The sequence below is a fragment of the Anser brachyrhynchus genome (assembly GCF_964034855.1).
Source record: "Anser brachyrhynchus genome assembly, chromosome: 5".
Classification (NCBI taxonomy): Eukaryota; Metazoa; Chordata; class Aves; order Anseriformes; family Anatidae; genus Anser; species Anser brachyrhynchus.
Window position 1 is genome coordinate 9878370 of NC_137699.1, and position 12735 is coordinate 9891104.

The window sequence follows — 12735 nt, forward strand, 5'->3', positions numbered from 1 at the left end:
ATGAAGTTTTCTCCAGAAAAGGACTGAGGGACCTGTGTGTCCCCATGTTTCCCTATGCTGAATGTTTTTCTCCCTGCCAGCATGATATCATACCCTACCAGACACTTTGGACAGGCAGCTAGAAGTGTGTTGTTTCAGATAAAAGCCTTTGGACATATTAAAAGCCTTAGAACTGCCACACCTAGTCATTTTTTAATTCTTTCCCAAACACTTTTTTTTTTAAATACCAACCTCAAAAATTACAATAATATAGCTCTCTTGAAGTTAGAGTGAAAATGAACATAATCCAGTTTCAACACCACCATAGCACACACTGATTCTCTGAAGTCTGTTCAACCAAATCCTCATTTCACCATTATGCTATGGCCTCTAGTCTTAGTGAGCATCCCTTGAACTGCTGACAGATCTTACTCTGCAAAAAGATGAGGCCAGATGCCTCCATTTGCACTCATTCTATAGAGTATTATTATACAGGTGATTCTGTAGAGGGGGATAATAATATCAATTACAGTGGAAAGCTGAGCCAACAATTGAAGGTATGCTCCAATAACAAAATCACTCTCAATTGCTCCCTATAGCATGATGCTTTTCTACAGTGTACTCTAAGGGAGTTAAATTTTCTCACCTTAGAAGAGAAAACATCTTGGATACAAGCAAACCCAAGCAATACAATACACAGATTTAATACTTCAGTCTACTTGAGATTATTTTTTTTTTAATAAAAGGAACACAAGATAAATTCTAAAGACATCCAAGTCCTCAGAAGATGAGGACCAACGTGAAGACTTCAGGAAGCAAAAAGACACCTACAAACAGCACAAATCCTCTTTGTCAACACCAGTGAAGGGTACCAAACACTTTTCTAGCCCAAGACAAAGACCTAATGAGGAAGAAAAGGCTATAAATGAAAAAAATTGTGCTGACATTAGGGTTAGTTCATTTGCATGAGAAAGGAAGAAGCTTTCAGGAACAGGACCTAATAGCTTGGGAGAGAAGGAATCAAAACAAGCCTAACTACTTGAAATCTTCTCATATTTACTGAAATCTGCCCAAGGCATTTTGTATAAGCTTAGCTGACCTAGCTGACTTCCGTTCAGTGATAACAGCCTGCAGGGCTATCATGGACTTGAAATAAGAAGACTTCAAAATCCTGTCCAATGTATAAGGATCATGTGTTTCAGTTTCAGAAATGACTGATTCTTAAGTGGCTCCCAAGGGGATCATTTTTACTACTGAAAATTCTGTTTCAGAGCTACATCTTTACCTCTGCAGTCAAGTGAATGGAAACTGGAGTTTGACAAGTTTGTGTTGGCAAACAAGGACAGTACAAACCACTCAAGTCTTCGAACCTAGTCCCTGGTGGTCACGGACAGCGATTCCATCCCCTGTTTTCAGAGAAGACAATGAAAGAATCATTAAGGAACCTTACGACATGTCATGCAACAAAAGCTAAGCACTTCTTGATTCCTGTAAGGCAAGATATAGTCACAGAATTATATAGTGCAAGTGCTGCCTAATCCTTTCACAACTTTTTGAAGATATCAAGGAATTAAATCAATTCTAATCTTCCCAAGACCTTCACCTACTCTGTTCTTTCCATGAAGTTACCTAGCTCCTCCTCTGTGTAAGTTGTATTCTGCACCCAGTCCCACCAGGAAGATTATTCCACTACTTGAAAATCTAGATAAGATTTCTAAATTACACAAGGACCAGTTTTAGAGTATTTAGTCTTGTGGCACTACTTTTGCTTCAGAAAAGGAAAGGAATTAGCTATATTGTATGTACTTGTAGTTGGCTTGGAAAACTACCTTCATTAACCCAAGACAAGTTAGTCAGCTTTGTGGATTTTATATTTCTATTCCGTAAGATCAGCAGCCTGTTTGGATTCACTTATCTTGGAAAATTTTAGTCAGGCTTTAACACAGTACTTAGATACTGTATAGCCTCAAGCTGCAGTACTAGCACTTCCCTAACTGCAACAGAGATGTATCGAAAAGTCTTGCCTGATATCCCCTAAAATTACATTAGTGCCTTTCAGAGCTCCATCACGTCAGCAGCTGAAAGTTATCCATTGATAAGCTTCATTCCAGTTCCCATTGCTCTCTCAACAAAGTCACATAATGTGAGATGCTGGGTTGTCCTTAGCACAATAAATATTTTTACTTTGTCTCGTCTATGGTTTTCAGGTCCCTAATGAATATTCAGAATCCCCAAATTCATTATTTAAGAATATCACTGCTGATCTCTCCCAAGGATTTCAACTTATCTACTGTAACTTCCTGTTCAACCCTTTCTTCTAACACTTGGGATGAATCCCTGTCATCTTCAACTTCAAGAAGAATTTCCTGTAGGGAACCACATCAAGTTCTTAAATCACAAGATAGTTTGTCATGTCTAAGAAGAAAGAAGTTATAGGAAGAAGTTATAGAAAGACCAGTGTAGTTGCCATTTCCCTTTCAATAACATTGCACTGTAACTTCCTGACACTTTCAGTTCATTTCCACATACAAAACGACTCCACCTCAAAATACACTCTAATTTTCTCACAGTATTCAAGTTCATTGCATCTTCCTTCTCTTCCCCACTGTTTGTAATGCAGTTACAAGGTTACGTATAACCAGTCAGAGTACTGCCTCCAGTTTGAGATCAACTATGTCACTTTCCCATTTGTGACACTGATTTTTTGACCTCACAGAATTAGTAAGACCTGTTGATATTGTCACAGGGTGGTTATGCCTCAAACTGCCACATCGCATTTCAGATCTACTTTGCATAGGCATTGCAATAACTAGGTTGCCAAAACCAAACTACCTGCTTCTGCTGGACCAGGTAGGCAATGGAACCAGAGCCTGTTAACATGCTGTCCTAGAATCCCACCCTCTGAGCCCCTGCCCTAAGGCAAGCGTCCTTTTAAATGATGGAAAACAGAAGGACCAGCAACACAGCTGCTGCTTGAGAAGACTATTTTCACTCATTTACACTTAATATTTTCACTGATCTGCAATAACATACACCTCTGTTCACTTATAGTAACCCTTAGCCTTCAATTTGTATCAGGCTAGCAAACTCCTGTTTGTTCATACAACTGAAACTCACATAGGTGTTAGAGTGTAAGAGCTAACACTCATTATCTGCTTTGCTTCCCTTACAACATAAAACAGACCCGGACAGGACACAATCTGCTACTGCTCAAATGCCTTCTCCCCTACCTCTGAGAAGTTTACATTAACAATTTATTTCCCCCCAAATATGGCAAGAGCCAGGAACTCAGTGAAAAATTTGAGCTATTAACATTTATAAACCATTTGCATTTTCAGATCTTAGTTTTCTATGCAGAACTATTCAATTGGTATAGTTTCTGCAACTTCATATATTTTGAACATGTTATGAAAGATTCAGTGCACGATTTCCCTCTGAAAACAAGATTTATGAATACTAAAGAAGGGAAATCTTGTAACAAACATTTGTATTCAAATATACATTAAGTATTATACCTATGTAAGCTCTACTCTGGCTTCCTTTCAACTGTAAAGAAAAAGAGGTGTTTGTACATTTGAAGATACAAAGAAAGAACAACTTCATTGGTGTTTGCAAATCCAAAATATTCCTCCAACTTGACAGTATTTTTAAGAAGTGCTGCTAAAGAATGTTCATTTTGGGGGTTTATTCTTGCTCTAGCATATGATGTCTTCTTGTGTAAGGAGACTCTGGAGCACATCTGTGTCTACACGAGCTTGGATATCAACTTCTACTGCAGAGTGCCAACCATCTTCAAGGAAAATGAAGAATTCCTTGAGAACTCCACACTGTTTAGTTCCCAGAAGAAAGATGAAGTCAGCCTGCAGAGTTTTCACAATCCAGAAGGACCTTAATTGCTGAGATACAGAAGCCACGTGGAAAATTAAGGTAGGTCTTAATCCAAGGTTGGCACAGTTGTTTCATCTAGGCTTTAAAGCAATTAAAGCTACATTGTAGACTATACGCAGCTTTTAATTTCTACTTAAAGATCTGTGTTTCCATTTATCTTTACCATTTTTCTCTGCTTTTAAAGCCTTATCATTTAATCCTTGATTTACAAACATCTTCAGCTATCTGTTAGCATAAGCCCTTCCAGACTGTTTATAATTTTCAGTAAGTCAGAGGTTTCACATAATGTTAGAGGGCATACTTCCATCTTTGAAATTTATACTTAAAAGTAGTTAATAGTTCCAACAAGTTTAATAACTTGCTACTTAGGACTCCTTTCCATCTGCAAAAGTCACTATTTTACATGAAAACTATAAACGGTGTTTCTAATAGTGCAGGAAAAAGCCTGACCGATGCTAATGGAAAAAGATCACTTGTAACAAAAATCCTTATTGTCCATGCAGCCACTTACATTTAATAGTACTGATCACTGTGCTATCATCTACTAGAGGCCCAGAAGTTTGCCTCTAGCATTTAGTAAGTACATTTTGTCCAAATTTCTGATCACTAAGTTTTTTACTTCATTGTATGCAAAAACCTCATTTCCTCATTCAAAACACTTTTTGTTTTTGAAGCTGTCGAGTTACACTTATACATGGAGGAAAAGTATAAACCTAGAGACAAAATGAATACATATATGCGCAAACACTTTGTACAGAAGTAATAGAAAAAACACATTAAGGATTGCTCAAATCCCTTTCCAGTTTCCCGTAATGGTGCATCATAAATCCACACCAGCTACTCATTTAAATTAACTCCCACATTTTATCTGGGAAATACACAGGAGAAAACTGAAAGCCCTTAGTTCTAGTTTTATAAAGTAAAACTAACTAAGTGAATGTCAAGTTGTATATATGTAGTTTGATACTCAGATGAAGATATTTCTCAAAGAAAAGCAACCAATTTCCATTGGTTTCTATTCCTCTGTGGATGGAATGATTTATTTTTTTTTTGCATGTATACAGTTTCATTTTGCCTTTATCTTTCCCCGGTACGATATAAGCACAAAGCCCAAGAAAAATGACTTCTGGTTTACATTACTTATTCATTTGTGTTTGACATGTACCAAAAAGGCTTACTTAGCATACTGAAATGCCTGGTTTTCAAGCTTCACTCTTTCTATATACTCATATCTCAAGTATTCAGTGAAGATTTTGGTTTCAGGTGGTTCTCATCTCCACCTCTCATTCACCCTGACCCCATTTTTTTTTTTTCCTATCACCTCTTATCCTTTCCTCATTATCATTATGCCCATCACAAAACTTCTGGTAAGAAGAAAATAGCACTATACAAGTTACTAGACTTGAAATACTACTTTTTTCATTAGTTCTTCAATAAAAAAAATCAGTCTGAAAGTACTTCTGGAGATTCTATTAGATCACATACTGCACTAGACATTTGCTTAATAGAACCCTTTGATCATGTTGTATTACACATCACTATTTTCAGAACTTGGACATTACAGATGTACTATGAGACAAACATTTCATTGAAACTACTTAGATAAAAAGAGGAACAGCAAAACATTTTACTCCCCAAAAATCTACGTTGTGAAATAAATGCTACTTAGCTGAAAACCTGAATTCTTTTTGCCAAGTACTGTTTACTAGTCTCGGTTATATTTACTACTGTACCTGCAATGCTCTTAGGCACAGATTTCCTGTGCAGAGTATTTATTTTTTGGTGAAGTAGGCCTTGAGAGTTTGCACCAAGATGGCACCAGTGCACTTCAAAACTGAACACTTGGTCTTTACTAAAGAATAGTTTCAGCAAGAATATCAATATCTACTTTAGAGAGTACATTGAGTATGATTAAGAGCTATCATTTTGCAAAGTTATAGTTATATTCCCAGTCCTAGAACGGCTCTGGTTGGAAGGGACCTTGAAGCTCACCTGGTTTCTCATCTCCTGCCATAGGCAGGAGGTTGCTCAGGCCCTCATCTAATCTCGACTTGAAAACCTCCAGGGATGAGGAATCTGCAACCTCCCTGGTTGTCCTAACAGATCTCTCAAGATTTGAGAAGTCCCACCTGAATATGGAGTATAGATCTCAGCAAACTTACTAAGATAAAAAACGCTGTTTCATAATTCTGAGTAGACACACCACTTTGTACTACTAATTATCCTGTATCATGGGTTTTTGGAATTACACAATACAAGGAAATTTATACAGTATTAAACCTTGCCAGGGTAGGGAGGGGGAAGTACAAGAGAAGTTGGACTTTTCAGCCATAGGAAGCGCTCTGTGTAAACACTTGAAACAGCAAAGGCCTGCAGCCAACGACGCCATCATCCCAGCACATGCTACTTCTCACATATCCTCTTCAGCACCAAGGCAAGCTGCAGCACTGACATCACCTTGCCCAACCCTCCCACCACCTTCAATTCAGCTGGGGCAGGACAGCTCTTGGAAATTTCTTCCTTGTCCTGGACTTTCAACTCTTCACAGAAATTTAATTTCAAGGACCCTCTGGAAATCATCTAGCCTACATGCACACACAAGCCTGTTCACCCAGAACAGCCTGTCCAGGATTATGTCCAGACAGCTGGAGATACAGATTCCATAATCTTTCTGGTTAAGTGTTTTTAATTGTCTTTTTTTTTTTTTAAGTCATGCCACAGTGATCCAAGCCATAAACAGATAATACCAGTTATTCACAAATTGAGCCATTAAGCTAGGAATTTTTAAGGAACTGTACAACTTTTCTATGTTACTGTCATAAAACCATTTGGTACCAACAAACATACCAACTTGAACAGCAAGCACTCTATGCATGGGACTGCCATACTGCAGCAGAACAAAGTTATTTGAGCCAGGGGAATCATTTGTTCCATTACACACTCAAAGCTGAATGTAATTACCTCATAAATAACTAAAATGAGCCAAGCAGCAACAACAGGCCTGAGAGCAAAATGGTTGTCATACGAAATGATGGTTTTGAATATAGAACTTGAAGGAGGTAGCTTTCTTTTAGCACATTAGTCCACCCTGGTGGCATTTCGCAGAATTCACTGCGAACATCCTGCCCATGCTCCTTATTTTAAAAAGAACTTGTTATAACAAAAAAAATTTCTGGCTTATGGAAATGCTGCCTTCTTTCAGTTTTCCCTAAGAACTGCTCATTTATGCTTTATTAAATATGTGTTTTGCAAGGGACAGTTCCTAATGCTCATGAATGTGTACATTTGCCACAACACTATAATTCTTCATAAGACAAAGTCTCTACATTTTGCTTTCTTTATAAAAAGGAAATGTTTTTTGACCTGTGGAATTGATTTCCTCCTCACAGTAGTAAAAAACGCAGTAATATAACTGCTACATGAAACAAGGCTTCTGCTTTTGTACTAAGTTCTTAATCTACCATAAAACAACAATCTCTAGAGGAAAACACATGAGTAAATGCACAAATACTATTCCTGCAAATTCATCTTAGTGTTTTCTCTTTCCATCTACTGCTGAACCCACATAACCAGTTTCAGGTGCAAAATCCACATGCTTCCATGCAGTCACAACAGATACTGAAACTGGAAGAACTGGAAGTTTTTGACAGAAAGTACAAAACAAGGTAATTAAATTGGTTTTAGTTGGACATTTAATTGCTTTTCCAAGTGTTGTGTGCAACAATCACTAGCGTGACTGTCAAATGCATGTTTTGTATAGGAACCCTTTGTATAGGTGCCTAGAAAGGAACAGGAACAGTTTTAAAAACCTAGTACAACTACTGGATGTTGAATGCTATAGGCTCTCAGTGAAGCTGTAGATGACAGGATACAGACTTCAACTGAATGCAGTTAATTCCTGGTACTAGGGGAAAAATAGAAGACGCTAGCAGAAGTTACAAGATGAAAAATATGGTCAAAGGCACAAAGAAAAGGGATAAGTCAAGTCTTTTAGGAGTAGAAGGGTAAAACAACAGGAAACACTCCAACAGGTGATAGTCTTCAGTTGTGTGAAAATGCTAGGAATAAAACAAGCACTGGGAGCAGTAACAGCTTATCACATCATGCAACTTTGAGTGCAGACAGTCACTTGCAAACCAATACAAGTATCTTTATCTGATTAACCCTCACTCAATATGAAAAAGTAAACCAAGTATTTGCAACTATAACAACACGGGTATCTGTCTTTAACAACTCCTTGGCTTTCACTAGCTTTTCAGTAGCTTGAAAGAGTCACATTGCTCTGGATTTTAAACATTGCACACATTCTGAGAAAAACACTTCATGCAACTTCTTAACATTGTGACCATCAAATTTGACATTGTGGTCTGAAACTTGTTTCAATAAGGCTCAGTATTTAGATATTCCAGCCTAAAACATTTTTCCTTTATTTTTCTATTATCAACAAGAAGTAAAAAACATTTATTAGCACTGATTTCTTGAACTGTTTCTCCCCAAAGCATTTTTGCAAAAAAACTGTGGTTGGTTCCTTTTGAAAACAGTGTCTTTTATAATTATAACCCACCAACTTATGTAAGCACTCGGAAGGCCGTGTTCAAGAGTTTTGGTACAAACCCTGTAAACAAGCATTCATTTATGCTTTCTTTTGAATACTTGATGAAAGAAACAACAAACTGTTACATTTGTGCCTTGACTTATAATTAAGCACTGAAGAAACTGAGAGATGCTAAAACAGTCCAAATCTTAAACCACTCCCACTATTTCATTATTTATCTAATATTCTCAAAAGCCAGTGAACACCTTCCCCTCTAAACTTGGATTACTGTAGCAAGCTTTGAATAATAATTTTTACCCAAAAGTTTTTTTTTTTTTTATATATTTCTAATCATGTGTTGCTTGCACTGATTGAAAGGAGTTGATGATTAGCCATAGGGACTTCAAGCTTGTGCCAGCACTTTTAGAGTCAATTTCTCCTCTTCCATCCAATTAAGCTATCAGATCATTGACCCATAGTTAATCATACTTGGAGTTCAATAGCTTTCTCAGTTCTTTTGTTTAGTTCCCTTAGAAGGCATGTTACCTGAGATTGGAAAAACAGTTAAGAAAACTGTGCCTAACGCACTCAGAAGCCATGCAAATCACTTGATCTGACACTACTCAAAGCTATAGCTCTCAGCACATTTTCAGAGTGGATGTTAGCATGCAATTTGTTTAAGAAAAAACAGATTTCAGGCTTTGATCTGTAAGGCAAATCTTTCCTGAAGCATAATGAATTGCTCTTTACACCTGTTTTGCACAGAGGATTGATGTCTTGAGTCAAGAAATTTCAAGTATGAACTGTAGTGACAAACTGGGATTACATTCAGATGTCTGAGGCTTCCTTCTGCATCAGTGAAAAGATAATCAAGAGAAGATAATCCTGTGACTGCTTTTTTAAAAGAGTTTTCAACATACGACATCCTGCAATAGATCATGAAAATGAAGACAGGGAGGTCTGGCAGTCAATCTTGAGTTTGGTATTTGAGAGGAACTCTGCACAATACTTGCATTATTTACTCCAGTCCCTATATATAATAGAAAGAGTAGTAAAGCAAGCGTTTCACACAGCCTGCATAATACTTTCTCCCCAAGTCAAATATGCCCTGTTTTAGTGGTACTGCTCTTGCTTGTTCCATCATTTTCCTACAGGATCTGATGCAAAAATTTCCATACAAAACCTGAGCAGCACTACATACCCAATCAGCATTCACTCTGATAATTTAACCTGAAATTTATCAAATAATGAACCATGATGCAAACTCCTTGCCTTATCTGACCTGTAGGTATTGAGATGAAAATAAAACCAAAGGTATTCTAGACCTGTCATTGACTTTGAGTAATCCATGTCCTATAAGCTGTTCTAACCCCACACCCCCAAGCCTGTTTAGATGGCAGTGAAAAAACAGTGTGCTTACTTGTTTTTCCCTTTAACACTTCATGAATATTAAAATTAGTACAACACCAGAAATACAAGTGGGACAATGTTTTGGCAAACTTCTTACTTACTAAGGGTAAAATGGCATTTCTAAAGGAGCTAAAGCCATTTATGATTTATGCTCCCTTTCCAAATAGTCAAACCTTCGGGAAAATAAAATTTTTAGGACTTGCAATTTTCCTTTCTTTCATGTCTGACAGTGATCTGTTTACATGTATAGTTAAGAGCATATGTGAATCAAGCATGATTATAGGAAATCTTATCTGGACATTGTTTAACCATATCTATGAAGTCTGCATCTATAGCCAGAGGAAAAATTACAGACAGAACCAGAAATCAGGGCATACTGGTGGTTTACGCAAAAACAGAAATCCGTTTCCCCAATTACAGATAGGAACATTTGGAGTTTTTTCCTCAGCCCAACGAAGGATGGACTGATAAAACCCTAATCCTAGAGATACTTCTGTTTGGGAATGCTGTCAATTCATATGTACTATGTTCTATTTTTGTCTGTTTTGAGTTGCAGTAACACCTTGATCATAGGGCCTTCTGAGGCAGAAATGCAAAATTAAGACACTTCTGACATGTTTAATATGTCTGAATAAATTTGACTCTGCTGCACAATTGCAACTTAAGCCATAACCTTACACATATAACAATTACCCAAGGAAAAATCAAGTCCATAACAGGTGTAGATTCACAGATCTGTTTCACTACCTCTTTTCCTCTCCATTGCCTTGTAATAGCAATAGTACATAACACACCACACTTCATCCTTCACCCATGACACTTGAACATATTTTCATTTTTACAAGGGCTCAGTTTGATCGGGATATGTCAGTTATTTGAGGGAAAGGGGGTGTGGAGGGCTGTCTTCCAGTTTGTCAGCACTTGAAGGGAGCGATTTTACTGCCTCTTGTAGATTTGAACACGCAAGCTCAAACCTCAGTAAGTAGTTGGGTGTTCTGAAGAGACTTTTTGATATATAGAGAAAGCAAATACACTGAGCCTTTATTAGGCCAATGGAACACATGAAATAAATAAATAGGAAAAAAATCAGATGTCCCATGGAAGGAGCTCAAAAAAATCAAAGCAGGAATATGCACAATATTGTTTTTGTTAATTAACAACCAGTATTTGCACAACCCTTGTTCCAAGGGAAAATCTCCAAGGTTAAGCTTGCCAAGGGCTTGAGATGGTCTATGCCACCCATAAAATACATAGGTAATACAATGAATATTAGAGCATGCTTTGTACATAGAGCCAAGCCCAGGTTTACACCCAACTCCTTAGGGATGCTCAGAGTTCATCCCTCATCCTGCCCCAAGCAGGAAATTCCTTCTGCTTTTGGTAGCTGCGTAGCTGTGGCTTCACAGCTCTGGGGAACATTTCTCCAAATGTACTTTATGTGAAGTTCTCAAAAATTTTATGATTTCATTAAATCTTTCCTACCTTTAAGAATTGTAAATCCTAAGAGAAGGAAGAAAAAACAACTGTGACACACAGCATTTTATTACATGGACAGAAAAATGTAAGGACAGTTGACAGATTACATCAGTAGCAAACACATATCACATCGGAGAGTGGCAGTAAGTGCATAGCAACACTGAAAAACAGAAAGTGGAAAGCAAGTTAGTTTTTCTTTGTTCTGGAGAAGTGTTCACCTTTCACCATTTTCCCGTAGGTAATAAGCACATGAGAAACATCTGTGTGTGCATGTGGAAGGGAGGTTTACAGAAAAGTTGTAAAAAGGAAGATCATGTGAAAACTGGAAATCTGAACATGCATGCACTGATTTATGAAGATTTATACTAACTTACAGGTTAAGTCATTTGAATATGCATGGAAAAGTAAGATGTGTTCACCATGGCTAATACTGATGTTACATGTTTGCTAAACTTACTCTATAGCTAAAAAATACAATGAAAGCTCAAGGTAGCTAGCGATAAATATTCAGTATCATTACAAGAATTTAGCTCCTCGAGCTGAGAACTCAATGCAAAGAACTTATGGTCCAAAGGTATATTGAAGTTTTCTCTTTCTGAAGTTCAGTCTTGACTGCATTAAAGTGCTACAGGACAAAATCTTGAGATTCTGTTCTTAACAAAAAAGGAGTCCAGGATCTTATAGGAAAGATCACCGCTGTGCTTACTGGTACAATTTTAACTCACCCAAAGCTCCGGCCTCAACTGTGGAGGAACTAGAGTCAAGATCCATAGCGGAGAAACCAACGGATGTCAATACTTTTGTTCCTCTGTTATAGTTTATAAACCTTTCTGAAGCAATTTATCTCAAATAAATGTTTGGACTCACTGCTGCATATAGACTTTTACTTATAGAAGTAACTTGCAATAATACTCAATAACAGAGGACTTTCCATTTTCACATCTAAAAGCTTCAACTCAAAATGCCCATGTGTTATAACACTGTACAGAAATGACTCTTGCATTAAGCCTTCTTGTTAAAACAAACTATTTCTTTTTGAAACCTGAAAAAAGAAAGCTAGGAACAAAGTTCCTGAGGGCTTTCCATATGCTGGCATTTTAATACCTGTTCTGCTCTAGGGTGCAGTTACTAAGATTAAAACCTAACGTGTTCATTTTCACATGAGTTGTATTTATGCTGTTGTCACTGCTGATAAACTTTCACTGGAGCTAATGCATTAAAGCAAATATCTAATTAAGTGAATAACTTCTAATTACAAACTGGTATTATGATCTGCATATGCAACCCAAAAACCAAGGATAAAATAGTGCTTCAGAAAAAGTAAAAAGCCATTTCACAGCAGAAGCAAAGGAGGAGTAAAGCAACTCTCCAGTAGCAAAAAGGTGAGCAGAGCATCTGGCTGGCTGAGAGCTTGCCATCTCAGGTGCTTGTTTCACCTGGTCTGTTAC

At 37.3% G+C, this 12735-nt stretch overlaps 1 protein-coding gene across 17 annotated transcripts in view; it reads right to left on the reverse strand.

The window, feature by feature from the left end:
* Positions 1-12735, reverse strand: part of ANO3 (anoctamin 3) — a 262541-nt gene that overhangs the window by 229556 nt on the left and 20250 nt on the right. For 6 of the 17 annotated variants that reach the window (XM_080593086.1, XM_080593082.1, XM_080593085.1 and 3 more), the window contains one exon: positions 1333-3875. The exons of 9 other annotated variants lie outside the window; for them this stretch is intronic. The gene's annotated coding sequence lies outside the window, so the exon portion shown is untranslated. Of the gene's footprint in view, positions 1-1332; positions 3948-12735 lie in introns of all 17 variants that reach the window. 2 more of the 17 variants (XM_080593083.1, XM_080593069.1) reach the window with 1 other exon arrangement.